This window comes from Ranitomeya imitator, chromosome 1, assembly GCF_032444005.1.
Source record: "Ranitomeya imitator isolate aRanImi1 chromosome 1, aRanImi1.pri, whole genome shotgun sequence".
NCBI classification, from domain to species: Eukaryota; Metazoa; Chordata; class Amphibia; order Anura; family Dendrobatidae; genus Ranitomeya; species Ranitomeya imitator.
In genome coordinates this window covers 897,947,679-897,968,899 of record NC_091282.1, presented here as the reverse complement: position 1 = coordinate 897,968,899, position 21,221 = coordinate 897,947,679, and positions in this window count along the sequence as shown.

Here is a 21,221-nt window from a genome sequence, read left to right as displayed (position 1 = left end):
CAAATACATTTTTTTCTTTTGTTCTTTTCAGTTTTGCTTATGTCTGTAATCTAGGTCCATTTTCCTTTTTCGTTTCCTATCTATATTTAGGTTGAGAGAAAACATCTTACTTGAACTTTTAACCCCTTTTTGCTTGAATCTTTTTCTTCCGCTATTTTAATAGTACAATATTTAGATTTGCCCAATGATTAATAATATTGAGATGTATGACTTGCCATGCACAGGGTCACAGAAAATGTACACAAAGGTTGCACTTGTTATCCCTAGAGAGGACATTTCATTAGGAAAGAAAATCTACTTTTCAGAATTATAATTCTTTGCTTCCTTTCATCATCAGAAACAAAAGTAAATTTCACCGTTTCGTGTATGGAAGAGAAACTGACACATTTGCTGCAGGATCTTCCATTTCCCCCACCTCCCCACTTACCAAATGAAACTAATTGAAAGCAATAGCAAAAGCCACATCTGCAGGCTGCCTTTCACTTTAGGCTCTAGTAGCTGTTTTCATTCCATTGATCCCTGAATAGTCATGCCTGTCAGGAAGCCATATCAACCATTATCATTCTAATTTTACTGGCTTTCTTGGTCCCTAATCTAATTTGCAATGATGCTTAAGTATTTCGCAAGGCCACAGCACTTTCTTCAGAATTTCAACAAGAGCATTAAACCCCCCAATTTACATTAATGAAGTGCACATTTAGTTAGGGAAGAGGGTAAATGGAGGGTCGTTCAGATATAGTTTTGTTTCATAGACCAGTTGTGAGTGTGTGCTTATTTTTTATGTGTCTTTGCCACTAAATACACACATACACCTGCACTCTATATAATACTCACACACTTTATAAGTCTATTGAACTAAATATATACATATACCGGTATGTGCACACACACATATATACACAATATAACTCACTTTATAAATCCATGCCACTACATACACATGCACATCAGCACACACACACACAACATAATACACACTCTTTATAAAACTATTGCACTAAATACACACAGATCGGCACACACACATACACACAATATAGCACACTTTATAATTCCATGCCACTACATACACATGCACATCAGCACACACACACAACATAATACACACTCTTTATAAAACTATTGCACTAAATACACACAGATCTGCACATACACACGTGTACACACACAAACACACACATACTATATAAATCCATGCCACTGTATACACACGCACACTGCACACACACTTTATAAATCTATTACACTAAAGATACATACTTTATAAATCCATTCCACTACATACACATGCACATGCACATGCACACATATCATATAGCACACACACATTTTATAAATCTTTTGCACTAAATATACACGCATACATACACAGGCACTCACATGAGCTCACATACACACATTATAACACACATTTTATAGATCCTTGCCAAGACATACACACGCACACATACATGCACACTTTATAGACCTACGCCACTTCATATACACAGACATCTCCACATCCACACCTATACACACATGCTATATAAAACAAACCATGTAATTGTATAATTGTGTCAACTGTATTCTCTTTATGTGTTGGCATCATCATCATATGAGACTCCATTTGTAATTTACTTTGGGCATACTCTGCAGATGTAAAAATGATCGCCTTTATTTGATCTATGCTTGTTCGTACTTTCCATTTCTTGTTATTAGCTTTAGTTTTAGCTATAAAAGTCCATTTTTTACAGCACGATTACCAGGGAATGGTCATTTTAATCAGGCAGTGTGACCAGATGAACAAAGCAAACGCTTGTTCTTTAGGTTGAAATGTTTAACCCCTTAGGCTACTTTCACACTTCCGTCTTTTCAGATCCGTTGCAATGCGTCGTTTTGGGAAAAAAACGGATCCTGCAAATGTGCCCGCAGGATCCGTTTTTTTCCCATAGACTTGTATTAGCGACGGATCGCGTCGTGTTTTGGCGGACTGTCGTCTGGAAAAAACGTTCAATGTAACGTTTTTTGTTTGCGTCGAAAAAATGTACATCGACGGATCCTGCGGAGTCCGTCTTTGGCTAGAATGGAAGCCTATGGTTGCAGGATCCGTTGCTGTCCGTCAAATGACCATTTGTAAAATGTTATTTTATTTTGTTAGCATTTTAGGAGGTTTAAAAATGTAGCAGTAATTTTTGATTTTTTCATGGAAATGCACAAAATTATTTTTTTTAGGGACCTATCCAGGTTTGAAGTGACTTTAGGGGTCCTATATACTGGAAGACCCCCAAAAGTAATACCATTTTAAAAACAGCACCCCTCAGCATATTAAAATTTGCTGTCACATAGTTTATTAACCCTTCAGGTGATTTTCAGGAATTAATGCAAAGTTTCATGACAGAATTAAAAAATCTATTTGTCGCTAACTTCTGAACAGGCCACTGTAGCCGGAAGACTCTAAAGGCCCCTTCACATTTAGCGACGCTGCAGCGATACCGACAACGATCCGAATCGCTGCAGCGTCGCTGTTTGGTCGCTGGAGAGCTGTCACACAGACCGCTCTCCAGCGACCAACGATGCCGGTAACCAGGGTAAACATCGGGTAACTAAGCGCAGGGCCGCGCTTAGTAACCCGATGTTTACCCTGGTTACCATGCTAAAAGTAAAAAAAAAACAAACAGTACATACTTACCTACAGCTGTCTGTCCTCCAGCGCTGCGCTCTGCTTCTCTGCTCTCCTCCTGTACTGTCTGTGAGCCGGAAAGCAGAGCGGTGACGTCACCGCTCTGCTTTCCGGCTCACAGCCAGTACAGGAGGAGAGCAGAGCGCAGCGCTGGAGGACAGACAGCTGTAGGTAAGTATGTACTGTTTGTTTTTTTTTACTTTTAGCATGGTAACCAGGGTAAACATCGGGTTACTAAGTGCGGCCCTGCGCTTAGTTACCCGATGTTTACCCTGGTTACCAGTGAAGACATCGCTGGATCGGTGTCACACACGCCGATCCAGCGATGTCTCCAGGGAGTCCAGCGACGAAATAAAGTTCTGGACTTTATTCAGCGACCAACGATCTCCCAGCAGGGGCCTGATCGTTGGTCGCTGTCACACATAACGATTTCATTAACGATATCGTTGCTACGTCACAAATAGCAACGATATCGTTAACAATATCGTTATGTGTGAAGGTACCTTAAGACCGCTATTTGCTTGTGAATTGCCATGGCAAACATCAGGACCACACAATCATGATCTCAGCGTGCCCATGGGGATAAAGAGGGAGAAGCCATACTCTTTTAAACATTTTTGTGACATAGTCATTAGTAACAGCAGCATCTATGGGGTTAAACAGATATGGACGGTGGCAACACTGATTGTGGCTGATGCAGCAAGTTGTCAGCTATACTGTACAGCCGACCGCTGCTGGATTGTCACCTGTATGAAGATGCTAGTCTCTTATATCTCAGGTCAGATAAAAGACATTTTGACGGTCATTTATGGGTTAAAAATCATCTTTCTAGGCAGCACTTGTACAACAGTTAACAGGACAGATGCTGCCGAGAACAATGACAGCCTATTTGCACATAAAGATCTATTAATGATCGTTCGGTGCACATCAGAAGTACGGTTGGCCTATCTAAACTGTTTTCTGATATTGGTTGCATCTTTTCTTGCCTCCACTCCGGTTGCTGTTTTTGTTTTTATGCGGTTTTGCATTCTTTAATGGAGAATTTTTTCTATATGTGTAATTAATTTTGTGAACTATTTTTTTCATCAATTATATGTTTTTATTAGAACTCAGGTTATATGTAACCTAAATTTAAATTAAAACAATTTATAAAGCTACGTTCAATTAAGTTGAAGTATGCAAAAAAAGGGGCCTACCAAGAAGGGGACAGTAATATTTTGTCTTTTTTTATTCAGATGTTAACTAATGAAATGTATGTATTATATGAATTTGGTACACATCTTCTACATCTATGAAAACTACAAAGTTTACATCTTATACCTAATTGTTTGCTACTGTATTTTAAAATGTGGTAGGAAGGCTAGGTTCACGTTAATACAGTGCTCTGAGCAAAGCACGATGTCTGGATTTCTGTCAGAATCCGACAAAAACAGGGTCACGACGTGAACCCCAACAGAGCTCCGACAGAGCCATTCACTTCAATAAAGCCGATAGAGTCACTATGAACAATCCTTGGCACACCACGTTTTTGTGCACGTTTGAAAAAGATGAACTCTTCTAAGAGATTTTTCCAGCATACACCCAAAGCATAGGTCCATCTTAAGGTGAAGTTGCCTGTAACTGGTATAAAAAGAGCTTGAAATAAGATTTCAATTGTATCTTGTTTCATCAGCTTAGAGATATATTATGGATTAACAAAAAAACATTTCCTCTCTTCCCATTGTATTTTGCTTCCTGAAGCTTGGAGAAATTAGGTAGTCACAAGTGGTGTGTGCTCTGAATACAACTGAACTGAATAGCATTTACATACAAATGTAAATGATATGTATATTGAAAGGCCTCTCATGCGTTCCCTCTTAAAAAGTATTTACATGCTCACGTGCATAGGACAATCAATATGGAGCATTACGGTGAAGCATATGCAAAAGTCAGTGAATTGGATCTCATTTGCTAAAAGAGCCAAATATGTTCATATTAGACAGATGATTACAAATTGGATATTGCTTTCGCTTTCTTAGAGAATATTTAATGGCTATTTAATTCAGAAGTGCTTACCGATCTTTGGGGTTCTATTATTAAAGCTTTATTCTAATGCGGATGGATTTAATCAATGATCAGGTTTTTTTTTTTTTAATTTCCTAAGTGCAAAACCTGCCACCCAGACCATTTATTAACATTTGCATAATAGCTTATACTACATTGCAGTGGCACCGTTTTACATTAACTGCGTTATTAGGATCCATAACTCTGATTATTCATAAATGACGTTGTGCAGCAGGCAACAGAGGAAACAATGGAATATTTTAGTGTATTTTTATGTATTTTATGAAGCTCGACTATTATGAATTATGTAATGAAACGCTGGCATATTTCTTCTCAATTCAGGTTCATTATGTGAAGATTCACCTTGCCCTATATTGATATATTAAAAGTTGTCAAAAGGGTAATTCCCTAATGTATATATTTTATTCAAACTATAAGAATTCAACTTTTCTACACATCTCTACACAATAGGTAGAATTGCAAAAAAGTTTAAATAAGGTGAAGAAATTAATTTTGGACGCCAGCAATATTCGTATGTAAGGCCACTTCCAATGGAATTACTTTTCAGGGTGATCACTGGTTCGAAAAGTAGTGCATGAGGATCAATCCAGATTATTACTCTTTTAAAGGGAACCTGTCACCCCCAAAATCGCGGGTGAGGTAAGCCCACCGGCATCAGGGGCTTATCTACATCATTCTGGAATGCTGTAGATAAGCCCCCGATGTATCCTAAAAGATGAGAAAAAGACGTTAGATTATACTCACCCAAGGGCGGTCCCGCTGTTGGTCCGGGTCCGGCACCTCCCATCTTCATCAGACGACGTCCTCTTCTGGTCTTCACGCTGCAGTTCCAGCGCAGTCATACTTTGTCTGCCCTGTTGAGGGCAGAGCAAAGTACTGCAGTGCGCAGGCGCCAGGCCTCTCTGACCTTTCCCGGAGCCTGCGCACTGCAGTACTTTGCTCTGCCCTCAACAGGGCAGACAAAGTATGCCTGCGCTGGAGCCGCAGTGTGAAGGCCAGAAGAGGACGTCATCTGATGAAGATGGGAGGCACCAGACCCGGACCAACAGCGGGACCGCCCCTGGGTGAGTATAATCTAACGTCTTTTTCTCATCTTTTAGGATACATCGGGGGCTTATCTACAGCATTACAGAATGCTGTAGACAAGCCCCTGATGCTGGTGAGCTTACCTCACCTGCGATTTTGGGGGTGACAGGTTCCCTTTAATCTATCCCATATCTATCTATCCCATATTTATCTATCTATCTATCTATCTATCTATCTATCTATCTATCTATCTATCTATCTATCTATCTATCCCATATCTATCTTTCTTATGAAACTGAACTTGTTTATTCTCTTATGGACTTTTCTTTATCTTTGGATGATCTGGTCTTTTGCAGGCTTCCGTGCTCCTGAAGAAACTGAAAAATTGCAAGTGTAGAGAGCTGGCTTATTTTTTTCTTTCCATGCTGAAAAATATATGTACAATGCATACACACACTTTTATAATCACTTTCGGGCCTACTGCTGGGACCTTCACCGATCCCTATTACTGGTTTCAGCAGCCCCCATTTTTAAATGTAAGAATATGGATGTGCACCACAGATCCATAAATTGTCTCTGGGAGTGACAGCGGGGCTGTAGCTGTACATGGACAACTCCGTCAGCTACATGGACAAAAAATAGAGCTGTATTGTGCATGATCTATCAGACACAGGACTCCAAAGCCTCCTTCTCAGAATTATGGGGGTCCGACTACTCAATTAGCAACTTCATAAATTACATGATTAGATGTTGTTATGCTTGTCCAATCCCCAAAAAAAGAGCAGCAATAGATGAATGTCTTTCTCCATAGCACGATTATTACTTTGTAGTATACAGTGTGTAGACATAGTACAGAGACGGTGGTTCTCTTTTCTGCTGTTTTGTTTGCTGAAAGTCATAAGGATATGCTGCTTTTTTCTCTTACTATTTTACTGTAAAGATGCAATTACATTGCAATGTAATCATGAAGTGTTGTTAAAAATGTGCACTCAACTTTTATCTTGCCATGCAAACAAGCTGCCGATCTCCCTATAAACGAGCAAAATGCTCGTTCATCGGGTGAAAGGATCTTTTGAGCAGCGCAAAAAAAAATCATCATTCTCAGCAGAGCATCGTTCTGTGTAAACATAACTATCATTGCCGAGAACAATGGCATTCGTTTTCTGCACACAGCATAGATCACTCAGCACTCATTGATTACTTTGGTTTGGCTGTGTAAACAGGCATTTAAAGAACCACCAACTGGTAAAAGTTTACGGTGGTTGCATCATGTCCCCGGTCGGTCCATGTAATCGGAATCTTACAGTACATAATGAACTGGTTAGGGCCAAGTAAAAAAATTATACATTTTTTCCTACTGTTGTGCTTTAATGCCATCACACCAAAAAATCTTAAAACAGGTGGCTCAAGCTTGTGTCAGGGTGAAAAGATATATCTTTATACACTTTTTGTACTTTTATATTCTTATGCTGTGAAACAATAAGTTTTCTCCTTTGCTTGCTGATGGAGATGTAACTGTATTTAAAATGGCTGCCAGTATTCACCTATGCCCTAGTTTCGTTTCTGAGAAGCTAAGTATCATTTCTGCTGAAGTCGAGACTTGAGATATGTGGAGAGAGGAGGATCCACCAGATGACGTCAGGACTAACCAGAAAGACCGGATACCAGACATATATTGCTTAAACCCCGCCTAACCCCGCCTATTGCACACCTTCCCTTAATACACTACATAATGCTGTGTATCAGGAAATAAAGTTCAGTTGCTGTGACCGTTGCAAATACTTGTAGAAGCACGAGCATGCACTGAGATTGAACCAGCTCTTTGTCTGACTCATTCTTACCCGATACCAATGCTCATAGTCTAATTTGGGATGACTGGTGAATGAAGGGTATTGTCGTGACGACCCCGACACTTGTACCATGACAAAATAAATGTTAAAGATAATACACTGCTTTAAATTATTCTTTTTTATTCTATTTTTAATAGACTTTTTCTTAATATATACTTTTTTTTACTTTATTGACAGATGATCAAGAAGCTTATATGGAATAGTCTGAATTCTGCCCTAAAGTTATCCGTCGCTCTGACAGCACGCCACATTTTAGCTTAACAAACGCCACCCACATCAATGAAAATAAATACTAAAGTGTAAAAGCGGGGATTACATAAAATGTGCTGCTTTAGTGGCACAAATTGCTTTAATTATTTTAATTATTGATCAGACTTCAATATGTAGAGTGGCAGCAGGAGGTTAATTAATCACTGTCTGAACTGTACATCTCAAAGAGTGAATGATTTAATGAAATGAAGATGAGAATGGATAATGACAATAGTAGATAGATTGCAAGCGCTGCTCTACACAAGGGATGCTGATAAGAATCTGGAGAGAATAAGATAGATTATTAGCAGATGACGGTCGCGTGGATGAACAGACTGAACATTGGCCCACATGAGACTCCATTTTTTTTATCTAATCTATGTATATGCTAAACAATGGAAAGCATAATGAGGGAGTTAATTTCTAGTTATTACTAATTATACTATTAGTACTCTTAGTATTAGAAAAGACACACACATGTCTGTATAATATGTATATGCATTTATTATGAACGCTACACTTAGTCATGGATATATTTAAAAATCTATGCCATTTTCTGGCTAAAGATTGTTGGCCATGCTCTTTTCTGATACACCACTCCCACTTTTTCAACTTTTCCTTCTTTATCTAATTGATCATTTTTAAGGCTCAGTTTACATCAGTTACTATGACCAGTATGATTTGGAGCCCTATTCTTGCACTTCCAGAATGCCCTTGATAGTCTAGACAATTGTAGTTAGGATCACAAGAACAACTTATATTGCTTGTAATATGCAAATAGCCTAGTATCATGCATCTGTGAGAGGGGCCAGGGCCATAGTTGTGACCCAAAATGATAGCTGCTGGAGAGCACCCTGGCCACCCGACACATACATACACTGTCCCATTTCCAGTTCAGTTACAACAACTTCACAGGGAACATCACAGTACACATCCTTGTCTATTCCTATGCTTTTCCCTATTTCTTCTAGAATGCTCACGGGTCGTTCTGTTTCGTCCGGTACCACAGCACTCCTTCTGTCCAGCTTTACTATCTTTAGGATTCCCCTGTCCATTTCACACCAGACATAAGGGCGTCTGCCAATGTAGTAAGCTGCCACATTTAGGTGCTGCCCCGCATTCCACTGTTGCTGTTTTCCTTCAGTACCCAAGCCCTGGATGTCTGGGCTCCGAACTTCAAACGTTACAGGGCCCACTGTGTTGCCCAGGCTCTCAGGCCCTACTGGACTCTCTGGGCTCCCTGGTCCCACTGATTAAAAACCAAGAAGCTTACTATCTTATCCCACAGTTGGCCCCTCCTAAATTTGACTAGTTCCTATAACTCGGTCTTATCCTGTACTATTCTAATATGCCCCCCTCTAGTGGCTAACCTGCATACCACACTTTCCCTATACAATAACATATGTACATTGTCATTACACAGCTTACGGTTATATACATATTGTGCAACAATATACAAAAACAACATTAATTGTGAAAGAGGGGTGAGGTACAATTCAGTCCTGGTACACCCCTTACACATCATCCCCCCTCTCGCACTGCCTCCAGCTCACTTTCTGTCTTTGAACCAGTTAGAGAAGAAAAAGTTAACTGGTTCTTTGCATCTTCTCACCCTACTACTTGCAACAGTGACCCTATTCCCTCACATCTATTCAGTCCCATTCCCCAACTGTCACCACTCACCTAACTAAAATAATTAATCTCTCTCTCATATAGTATCTTTTAGTGATGAGCAAATATGCTCGCATGAGGTGTAATTTGACCATGCTCATTTGCTAACCCGTGTCTTCGACGTGCTTGAAAAATATGTTTTAGTCACCGCAGCTGCATGGCTCCGGACCTCACCCCTGTATTACTGTAAAATACCGGTGATTGTCTTTCTGCTGTCTCTAACATTATGTCCTCACTGTATATAAAACTGAATCTGTCAAAAACTGAACACCTTGTATTTCCTCCCTCCACTAACCTAACTATGCTACTGCTCCCCAGCAACATGCCCGCTGCCTTGGGTCATATTTGATTCAGATTTTTCATTTACTCCCTACATCCAATCAATCATACACTTATGTCTCCTACACCTCAAAAACATCTCTAGAATTCAACATTTTCTTACCTTTGACTTTGCAAAAACTGTTAATCCTGCTCTTATGCAATCTCATCTGGACTATTGCAACCCTGTACTAATCAGCCTCCCTCCTACTGAACTCTCCACTCTCCAATCTGTCCTTAATGTAGCAGCCAGGATCATATTCCTTTCCAAACGCTACACCGATGCCTCTACCCTGTGCCAGTCATTGTATTAGTTGCCCCTCCACCACAGAGTCCAATATAATCTTCTCACTCTCACTCACAAAGCTCTGCATGGTTCAGCACCACTCTACATCTCCTCCCTTGTCTCAGTCTGCTACCCTACCCATGCCCTAACGTCTTCAATAATCCCAATCCCACACATCTCTCTTCAAGACTTCTTCAGTTCTTCACCAATTTTTTTGGAATGCACTTCCCAAAACTGTTTTATTTGTTCCCAAACCACACAGCTTGAAGCTTGGACTACAAATTCCTTTCTTTAGACTGGCCTATTGCCTCACCTCACTTATGTAATGTTCCCTGTTTTGCTCATACAAAACTTTCTCCGAAATCAGAACCCTTGTAGCATATGTTCACACACCCTCCACACACTTAATAGCCCACGGTGTCTGTACTTGTACACATACTGGCTGGTGACTCGTTCATGCAGCATTATGTAAATACCCTATTTATTACATTAATAGCTCGACCGTACAATAGAAGCACTTTTTTTTCCCACTGACCTTTTGTTTTTCTCCTGCTTCTTCATAGATTGTAAGCTTGCGAGCAGGGCCCTCACTCGTCTTGATATCTTTTGAGTTATGTGTTATTCTGTATGGCGAATATGGTCTGTTCAAGTCCCCTCTAAAAGGTAAAGTGCTGCAGAACATGTTGGTGCTACAGAAATAAAAATTATAATTATTATATAGAGTATTCTGGCAGAGTGTCATTTCACCCTAAACAGTCTGGCCTCAAAGTCTGTAATCACACACCCCTGTACATGTTTAATGTTTTAGTGTTCTAGTCCTGGGTGCCATATGTGTAATTCAGACTATCCCCAATATAGGCCGGGAAGCAAGCCAAGACTGGATAGGAGTTACTTTTGATACTGAGAATATCTCTTTAAATAGGACAAAACTTGCAATGGAGTCTTTAATGGAGACTTTTCCTTGCTTTTTCACATGTAAAAAGTTGTCTACCTTTGGGAACCATTACTCGTGTATTTGGGGCTAGAATTTTGTTTTAAATTGAGTGTCAGTTTAGCCTTTGTGATTGTCTATTGTGGGCTGCAGAATAAGCTAACATAGAATCTACAAGTGAGCTCGGAGATAGGAGATTTTGTTATTCTCCATGGGAGAAGAAAGCCAGCTCACCATAGTATCTTTGATCCGGAGCATGGAATAGCGTTAATGTCGAGGACGGAGATACGGTAGCTGAAGAGGAATGAAAAAGAATTCAATTGGATGCAAAAAATGATTTTCTAATCTTACTAATTAATATCAAGATTTTATATCTGTGAATCTAGATTCTTTTCCATTACTCTACGATTTTGTTAGTTTCTGCCTATTTCTGAACTTCTCAACTGATTTACAGTATGTCCACATGCCACATCAAAGTTGATTTTGCAGAGAAACAAAAAGCCTGTGAAAACCAGGTAGCAAATTTTTAAAGAAATCCAAATGCAAAAAATGATTTTTAGTGCCAAGTCCATTAATTTAAGATTCTAAGATCCTTCTAGTGTTGAAGTAAACAGGCGGATTTTGACCATTTCGAGCAATGCCTACATAGACTAGAAAGCTACAAATGGTTTTCTTGTGTTGACAGTCACTTAAGAAATACACATGAGCACTAAATGGAATGTAACGTCATGTGATCTTTTCCCTCTACCATTTATGAGTCCAAAAATAAAAATAAAAAGGTACTAAAAAGTAATCCTGATTTAGCAACAGTACTGATCCTACTTAAAACACAATAAAACCACAGATCTAGTGTATCTAGTACTCGAAATCTCTAAAATAACTTTCAAATTACTACCCGATATGAACTCCTTCTAACACCTAGACAGCGTATTGACAAACCTAATGTTTCACAAAAAAGCTCTTTGTTATTTAAGAGCCGTCAAAGGTCCTCTCTATTAAACTCCCAGGCAGAATGGAAGAGCCAGCGTTTTGGGTGGTAAGAGATAAAATAATAGGATTTCAGCCTCACTGGAGAAGATATGGTGGTCTGAAAATTCAGTGCAAAAGTAAAGGGGTTTGGGGACTCCTGACTTGAACAATTCAAAAGGAACAAATACAAAAATGTTATAAATTCATCTATTTACTCTTCTTTGACCCTTGCTTCTGCTCCTCTTCACAGTAACTACCCTGGGAAAGACACAATGCTTTCTCCTGTCACAATATTGAGAAAAATTGAATTGGGGAAGAAAGACCACCAGATGCTTTATTGTCTTAGACGTTTCCACATAATTAGCTGGGAATAAAGATCCTCTGCATGGTTCCTTTGCATTGAATGAACTTGGATATTGCAACACAGCAGTGCGTTTTATGATTCATGCTCTGTTATCCAGTAGCTTTTCGTAGACTGCCAGCTACTTTATCACTGCCGGCCAAGACCGAGCCCACAACTTAAAATGCAACAATGCAAAGTTAACTGTGCGTGACAGATGTCCGTGAAATTGTTTAACACACACTCACTCACATATACATATAGAACACAAAGCTGTCTTTTATTGCCTTTTATTGGCCTCCCGCTAGGAGCCATATTCCTAGTACATGCAAGTAAAACTTAAACACCCCGATAAATCAGTTCATTGTTCTCAAAATATCAATGCAACGTTGTATCAGCTGAATAATAACTACATATATAGAATTTGGATAGAAGAGGTGTAGCACATTTTTTATCTTTATGTTGGTTTGTCAAGAGACCAGTAATGGCATGAGACAAGATTTGTGTTTAATAAATTCTAAATTTTCAGTGTATCAGTTTACAGTCTTGTCAACTAATTTCCTTTATTTCTTTTGATCATTTAATGATAAACACAAATATAGATTTTTAATGAGTATTTTTTCAGTTATCATCTCGTTACTGGGAAACCAGTACATTATAATCCAATCACATATCAAATAAAAATCAGTGGTTGGGGGGTGTGGTGGGTTCCATAACTGGGGTCACTATCTACAAGATAATAGAGATGAGACATTTTTTCCCATCATAACCCTAAAGAATTGACTTGCTAGAAAGCTTGCAATGACTTTAGGTATGCTCTAGTAGATGCATAGGCATTTTGCTTCACACAGACGTGATCTAATAATATACATAAATATATAATTAAACTTAGAAATCAAAAATAAAAGTTTTTATGATTGTATGAATTTATTATACATTTTTGATATCTTAATAAATGTAATATTAAGTACAACCTCTGTTGCAAGGCAAATGAGTGAAATGGAATTGTCAATTGTGTTGGGAGCCAGATTTCCAGTGATTTACCTGGTAGCCAGGTTTGTCTCGAAAGAATACTAGTTAATTAATCTGATATTAAGGAAGCAGTCTTTATATCTTTATAGTTTAGAAAACATTATAAATTACAGAAATATATGATAGCTCCCACCACTTGTACGTTTCTTTTAAAGGGAACCTGTCAGCAGTTTTGTCCGATATAAGATAGGGCCACCCCCTTTCAGGGCTTATATACAGCATTTTATAATGCTGTATATCTGCCCCATATCCGACCTGTAAGAGAAGAAAAATAACTTTTATTATACCCACCTGGGGGGCAGTCCGGTCCGATGGGCATCGCTGTTCTTGGTCTGGCCCCTCCCATCTTCTTGTGATGCCGCCCTCCAGCTTGCTTTGTGTGGATGACGCTTCTCTGCATCATCCACAGTCTCCCTGGCACCGCACTCCTGTGCAGGTGCACTTCTCTGCCTTGTTGAGGGCAGAGCAAAGTACTGCCGTGCGCAGGTGCCAGAAAAGATCAAAGGGCCCCGACACCTGTTCACTGCAGGAATTTGCTCACCCTCAGCAGGGCAGATAAGTACCCCTGCGCCGGAGCCCGATTCCAGGGACCCTGTGTGGATGAGACAGGGATGCATCATCCACATGAAGCAAGCAGGAGGGAGGCATCACAAGAAGATGGAAGGCACCAGACCAAGAAGTGCGACACCCCTCGGACCGGACCACCCCGCAGGTGAGTCTAATAAACGTTATTTTTCAGTTCTCCCAGGTCAGGTTGGGGGCTTATATACAGCATTATAGAATGTTATATATAAGCCCTGAAAGGTGATGGCCCTATCTTATATCGGCCAAAACCGCTGACAGGTTTCCGTTAAGGGGTTTTCTGGGTTGAAGAGAAAAGACTGCAGTCACACTACACAGTCAAAGAGTGTGGCTGAAAATGTTTCTCTCCAGACCATAAAACCCCAAATGTGTCACCAGGTTTTTGCAGACTAATCTGAGAACGGCATAATATAGAGACAGAGACTCTGATTCCAGTGATATATTACATACTAGTCAGCTTGCTGTACTTTTGCTGAAATCCGTTTTATCAGCAGGAAATAATCCTAGTACGCCTGCTACCATGTCATCTTCCATATTCATGAGCTCTATATAATGCCATCCACAGCAGTGATTGGCAGCTTTCTGCCTATGCACAGTGTATTCAGTGTGTGCTGCCAATCAATGGTGTGGGCAGGATTATTTTAAGTACATTATACAGAGGAAACAGGTATTTTATCAAAGCCACAGCAAACAGTTCAGTAAATAATACATTGCCAGAATAAGGGTCTCCACCCCTACATCATGCCGCTCTCATATGGGATAGCAACAGATGCCTCTTAACTCTCAATCACCAGAATAGAAAGTAACCTTTATATACAGCCAATTCTCCACTGAGGTTTAGTATGTATCACTAATTCTGTGAATTTGCTGGACCAAGGGGATATATTACTAGAAAACAAAAAGTACAATTTTAATTATATTTACATATTATAGTAGAATATAAAAAAGTTTTGTGGGTTGATTAATAATTTAATATAATAATTTATTAGTGATATTGTAGACTATTGTGTACTATAATTTAAAATTTTTTCAGAAAAGTGGATATGAAAACTCTATTTAAAGTCCAATTACATTTCACAATTTCTGCATGAACCAATAGTTTCCGAGATATCGCGGCAGCGATTAACCGTCAATTAATCTTGTAGACATCTTGCAGGCATGCTAAGTAAGCTTTGAGAGTCATCAATAGGCATGTGAAAGAAATCCCTCGCTTCCTAGAGCCATCATAATCATTGTATTTTTTGATTCTCATCCATGATTATTTAAATTATTAATTGTTTATCCATGAAAAAATGTTCAAAAAGTGGATTTTAGAACTATAGTTTTCGTTACCTCTAGACTACAACAAACATTAATCAAAAATACAAAGCTCTAAAAATAAAATCTGAAAATGTCTGACCTTTAGTGATCAATCAATTCTAAATATGTCTACTTGTTCACTAGTGGGTGCTAAAGTTTCTCCTTACATGAGCACTGCTAAACAAACCCATTTGGGTCAAAGTGTTAGTCCAGGGTTGGGAAGAAGGAGTATGTCCTTTGTAGCTCCAGTTTCTTTTGTGCCAATGAACCCTCTTAGAGATAATTATTTGCCTATATAACTGATGGAGGAAAAGGAGCGATGTAGTCTACATATACTCATTTGTGCACGAATTGCTATTGACCACTTTCACTTATACCACTGAAATCGAGGTTCACAATTTCGGATGTCTAAAGTTTACTGAAAGATCAAATCAATTTTCCTTTACCATGACCTCCTTTAGTCATAATTCAAGAAAGTATTGCTGCTCTCTGGTGCATTTCAGATATTTCTATAGCTTATAAAATCCATCATGGGGTCTTAAAAAAACTTCAAACTAATTGGTTGGAAATCATGTTCACTAGTTTTATTCTAGTCCATCCACGAGTAATAATAGAACAATATATAGAACTGTGCAAACATTTTGACCATATGTAAAAAAAATACTGTGAGAATGCTTGAAAAAATAAAAGTATTAATAGTTTACTTTTATTAATTAACAAAAAAGCTAAGTAAATGAACAAAAGAGAAATCTAAATCAAATCAGTATTTGGTGAAACCACCCATTGGATTCAATACAGCATCTAAGCATCAATTCTTCTAGATACACTTTTTTTTCGTGGAGCTCAGTATCAGCATTGTTTCAAACATCTTAGAAAACTAACCACAGATCTTCTGTAGATGTAGGCTTGTGCAAATCCTTTCTCAGCCTTAAGGACACTATTAATCTTAACTAAATTCCCAGCTCCATTTTCTGAAATACCTAAGTTTGCAAGGAACCATAAGGCTTCACTGTTGACTGCTGACACTCATTATTTTATATCTCTCTAGCCTTCTGACGAACATACTGCCTTCTTTCACAATTATTTTAAATTTTGATTCTTTAGTCCACAACACCTTCTGTCACTTAATTGCAGCCCAGTTCCAAACTTCTTTAAACTGTAAAACCCTTTAATTCTGGTATTTTAATTTTCTTCTCATTACGTCACTTATGGATTGGATTAATTTACTTTATATTTTGATAGATCGGACTTTTACTAATGTAGCGATAACAAATATGTGTTTTTTTAATTTTTTCAATTCCTTTATTTTTAATGGGGCAAAAGGGGGTGATTTTAGCTTTGGTGTGTTATTTCTTTTCTTTTTTTTCTTTTTACTGTGTTTAATAGTTCTCTTAGGGGACTTGAAGCTAAGATCATCTGATAGCTTGTGCTATACATAGCAGTGCATCACGATCTCTCATTAGCTGATGATTTGAAGCTAGAATGCCCGCTCCGCATGTTTGATGCCTGTTACACAGTCAATAAACATGTGGGGATTGCCTGCCTTTCACCATAATGCCATAGCCATCTTAGTAGTGGCATTACTGTGACTGACTAGCCAAATTACATCATCAGGGGTTATAAAAGAACAGGTGCCACCACGCTCAGCACACTGATGCTAATGTACAGCATAGGGACAGTTTATTTGAAGGGAAAGTGGTTGTCCAGGCCTGCGAGTGCACATTTTAACAAATCAGAGCCCTCTAATGTTAATACTGGTGCTGATGCTGAATCATCATATTAACAGTCCTTCTAAGGGCTAATCTTGTGCTTTGCTGTTTGTATCAGAGACATTCTGCATTTAGCTTAGGGAGGGAAACTTGTAGGAGCAGGGAGAGTGGGAGAATACAGCCTCTTGGCAGAGCTTAGGGCTTTGCAGTTCATTGCTATATATATATATATATATATATATATATATATATATTTGAAAAAAATTGAATATAATGTCATCCATAGAGTATTACGTGCTTTGTGTTAAATTTCAGTGGTGTATAACATGCAAGAAAAAGTTAAACTTTTTTCTGGATTCAATTAGCAATCCATAGAGTATTACATATTTTCTGTTACATCTTGGTGGTATATAGCACACCAAAAAGCGTTCAAAAATATTTCTGGATTCAATTAGTCATCCATGTATTATGCGCGTTCTGTTAAATTTTTGGTGGTATGTAACACTCCAAAAAAAGTTTAAATTTTTTTCTGGATTCAATTAGTTATCTGCAAATTACTTCAGTGTTAGCATTCTGGGAGAAGGTCATTGCATACGACCGGCAGCAGAGATAGGGGTTCATAGAAGAGTTTGTAGATCAGTAGAAATGTAACACTTGCCTCAAAGAATGCAAGAGCTGATTGCTGGAACCTGGTCACACTTCTCCAAATGGCATGAGTGTGAACCAAGAAGGAAGGGAGCAGTATGCAAAATGAACAGGCCTGGGAGAGGCTTCTCTAAACGGGGCTACCACCCTAGATAAATTGGACTGTCTTCAGTTTTCCCTCCTATGCGGGAGCAGGTGATGGTGCAGGTGACAAAGGACTCTTTCATCTATTTCTACTTGTCGGGGCCTGTAGCACTACCCGAAACTGGGCTACTTACAGCTCAGCCACCTGGGAATCGGGTTCCTGGAAGAAGGTGGAGGCAGTCCCCCAGCCTCCAGAGGAAAGAGAAGAAGAAGCAGATGACTGAAGAGGATCACTATGCTACCTTCCTTTTAATTGTTGTCCTGGCTTTTGAACTATGAGTGTTAGGTGTCGAGTTCCCGCCTCTGCACAGGGGGAATCTCAAACCATCTCCGCTGCGGTCTCCCATTCTTCTCCAGCCGCAGTGGAGTCTGCTCAGCGGACACATTGATCCCAGCATCTAGCTCAGGCTGATACTGGACAACTTATTACTACTGCCCTTCCATGCTCTGTCCTTGTAGCCAGCAATGTTCAGCAGCGAGCAGGTCTTTCTGGGACTAAGTCCTGCTTTTACCATACTGAGCATGCCCATGGGACGACCTCCCATTGGAGGTTGGGGGTCAAATGCTCAGGTCCTGTTGCGGCTCCTATTGGTACATATGGAAGGTCTTGTACCACTTCTGCTATAAAAGGTTTGCATGGCCGCTCGGCCATGCGCTAGTGTACATTTGAAAACCTGTGTGTGTTGATGAGTAAAAGTCGCTCTTTAAATCATCCCCTCCCTTGTGTATGAGTGCTTGTGTAAGGTGGATGTCTGCTATCTAGCACCCGGCTAAGCTATCAGCATTAAACACACGAATGGAAGACAGCTTTTAACACCAGGGATGGGCACTAGTTGTCTCTGGTGATGCCCTTTGGGCTCTGTAATGCCCCAGCCATTTTCCAAGACTTTGTAAATGACATCATGCGGGATATGCTGTCCACCTCGGTTGTAGTTTATCTGGATGATATTCTCATCTACTCTCCAGATATAGACTCCCACCGGAGAGATGTTTGCAAGGTCTTCGACCTCCTATGGGCTAACTCCCTCTATGCAAAGTTGGAGAAGTGTGTGTTTGAGCAGGAGTCCTTACCTTTCCTTGGCTATATCATCTCTGCCCAGGGATTGGCTATGGATCCTGCCAAGCTACAGGCTGTGATGGACTGGCAGGAACCCCATTCTCTCAAAGCGGTGCAGCGCTTTATGGGGTTTATTAATTACTATCGCCAGTTCATTCCCCACTTCTCAACTTTGGTAGCTCCCTTGGTTGCCCTCACCAAGAAGGGAGCAAATCCCAAGTTGTGGTCGGAGGAGGTCTCCAAGGCCTTTCTCTCGATTAAGTCACACTTCGCTAGCGCTCCCATCTTACATTGCCCTGATGTAGATAAGCCATTTATTATGGAGGTTGATGCCTTATCCGTTGGTGCTGGAGCAGTTATCTTCCAAAAGAATGCTCAAGGTCGGAAGCGTCATTGCTTCTTCTTCTCCAAGACCTTTTCACCAGCGGAGAGGAATTATTCCATCGGGGACAGGGAGTTGCTAACCATGAAGTTGGCTTTCTCGGAGTGGAGACACCTCCTGGAGGGAGCTCGTTTTCCCTTCCAAGTGTTCATAAACTGCAAGAACTTGGTGTATTTACAGACAGCCCAGCGCTAAATTCTGTTCTTCTCCCGGTTCCATTTCACCCTCCATTTTCTTTCTGGGGAGAAGAACATTTGTGCCAATGCTCTCTCTCGCTCTGTAGTGCCATCAGAGGAGGAGGAGCCTTGGCTTATTGTCCCTTCAGAGAGCCTGAGAACTGTGGCTCTGGTTTCGCTAGAGTCTGTGCCCCCAGGCAAGACTTTCGTTCCATCTAATTTGAGACCAGAGGTTCTCTCTTGGGCTTACTCATCCAGGGTGGGTGGACATTTTGGGAGCAAGATGGCATCTGAGCTCTTGGCGAGGACGTACTGGTGGCCACATATGGCCCGTGACGTCAGGGACTAAATTTGCAAGTAGAGGAGCTGCGGAGACACCATCACGTGTTTCTCAACGCAGGCAGTGAATAGCCAGGCCTTTCCCCGGGAAGGAACAACCAAGGGAAGGGCAGCATCCAATAAAGGAAAACATCCAATAAAGGAAAACCACCTATGCCAAGCATGGTATCCATCCACAGACAGCTGTTTCGGGGTTTTTGCCCCTCATCAGTGTGGAGTAGGAAACTGGCTATCAGGAGCAGTGCCTAGTAGAAAGTCTATAAAGCCACGGATGATTGACCTCGTGGAGACCAAAACATCCAACACCGTGGAGACACCATCACGTGTTTCTCAACGCAGTGATCCAGAACACTGCCCCCAAATATGCAAATGCAAGTAGAGGAGCTGCAGAGACACCATCACATGTTTCTCAACGCAGGCAGTGAATAGCCAGGCCTTTCCCCGGGAAGGAACAACCAAGGGAAGGGCAGCATCCAATAAAGGAAAACATCCAATAAAGGAAAACCACCTATGCCAAGCATGGTATCCATCCACAGACAGCTGTTTCGGGGTTTTTGCCCCTCATCAGTGTGGAGTAGGAAACTGGCTATCAGCAGCAGTGCCTAGTAGAAAGTCTATAAAGACACGGATGATTGACCTCGTGGAGACCAAAACATCCAACACCGCGGAGACACCATCACGTGTTTCTCAACGCAGTGATCCAGAACACTGCCCCCAAATATGCAAATGCAAGTAGAGGAGCTGCGGAGACACCATCACGTGTTTCTCAACGCAGGCAGTGAATAGCCAGGCCTTTCCCCGGGAAGGAACAACCAAGGAAGGGGCAGCATCCAATAAAGGAAAACATCCAATAAAGGAAAACCACCTATGCCAAGCATGATATCATCCGTGCCTTTATAGACTTTCTACTAGGCACTGCTCCTGATAGCCAGTTTCCTACTCCTCACTGATGAGGGGCAAAAACCCCGAAACAGCTGTCTGTGGATGGATACCATGCTTGGCATAGGTGGTTTTCCTTTATTGGATGTTTTCCTTTATTGGATGCTGCCCTTCCCTTGGTTGTTTCTTCCGGGGAAAGGCCTGGCTATTCACTGCCTGCGTTGAGAAACACGTGATGGTGTCTCCGCAGCTCCTCTACTTGCATTTGCATATTTGGGGGCAGTGTTCTGGATCACTGCATTGAGAAACACGTGATGGTGTCTCCGCGGTGTTGGATGTTTTGGTCTCCACGAGGTCAATCATCCGTGCCTTTAGGGACTTAATTTGGGCGTGTGTCTCCTGCGCCAAAAATCTGTCTCCTCTGCCATGGCCTGCTGTTCTACTTTACCCCCTGCCGGTGGTAGACAAGCCCTGGGAGATGGTCGGGATGGACTTCATGGTAGCTAAGTCTCATAGCTGTACAGTTATCTGGGTAGTCACCAACCATTTTTCTAAGATTGCACTTGGTTCCGCTTAAACGGTTACCTTCTGCATGTGCTTTAGTGGCGTTGTTT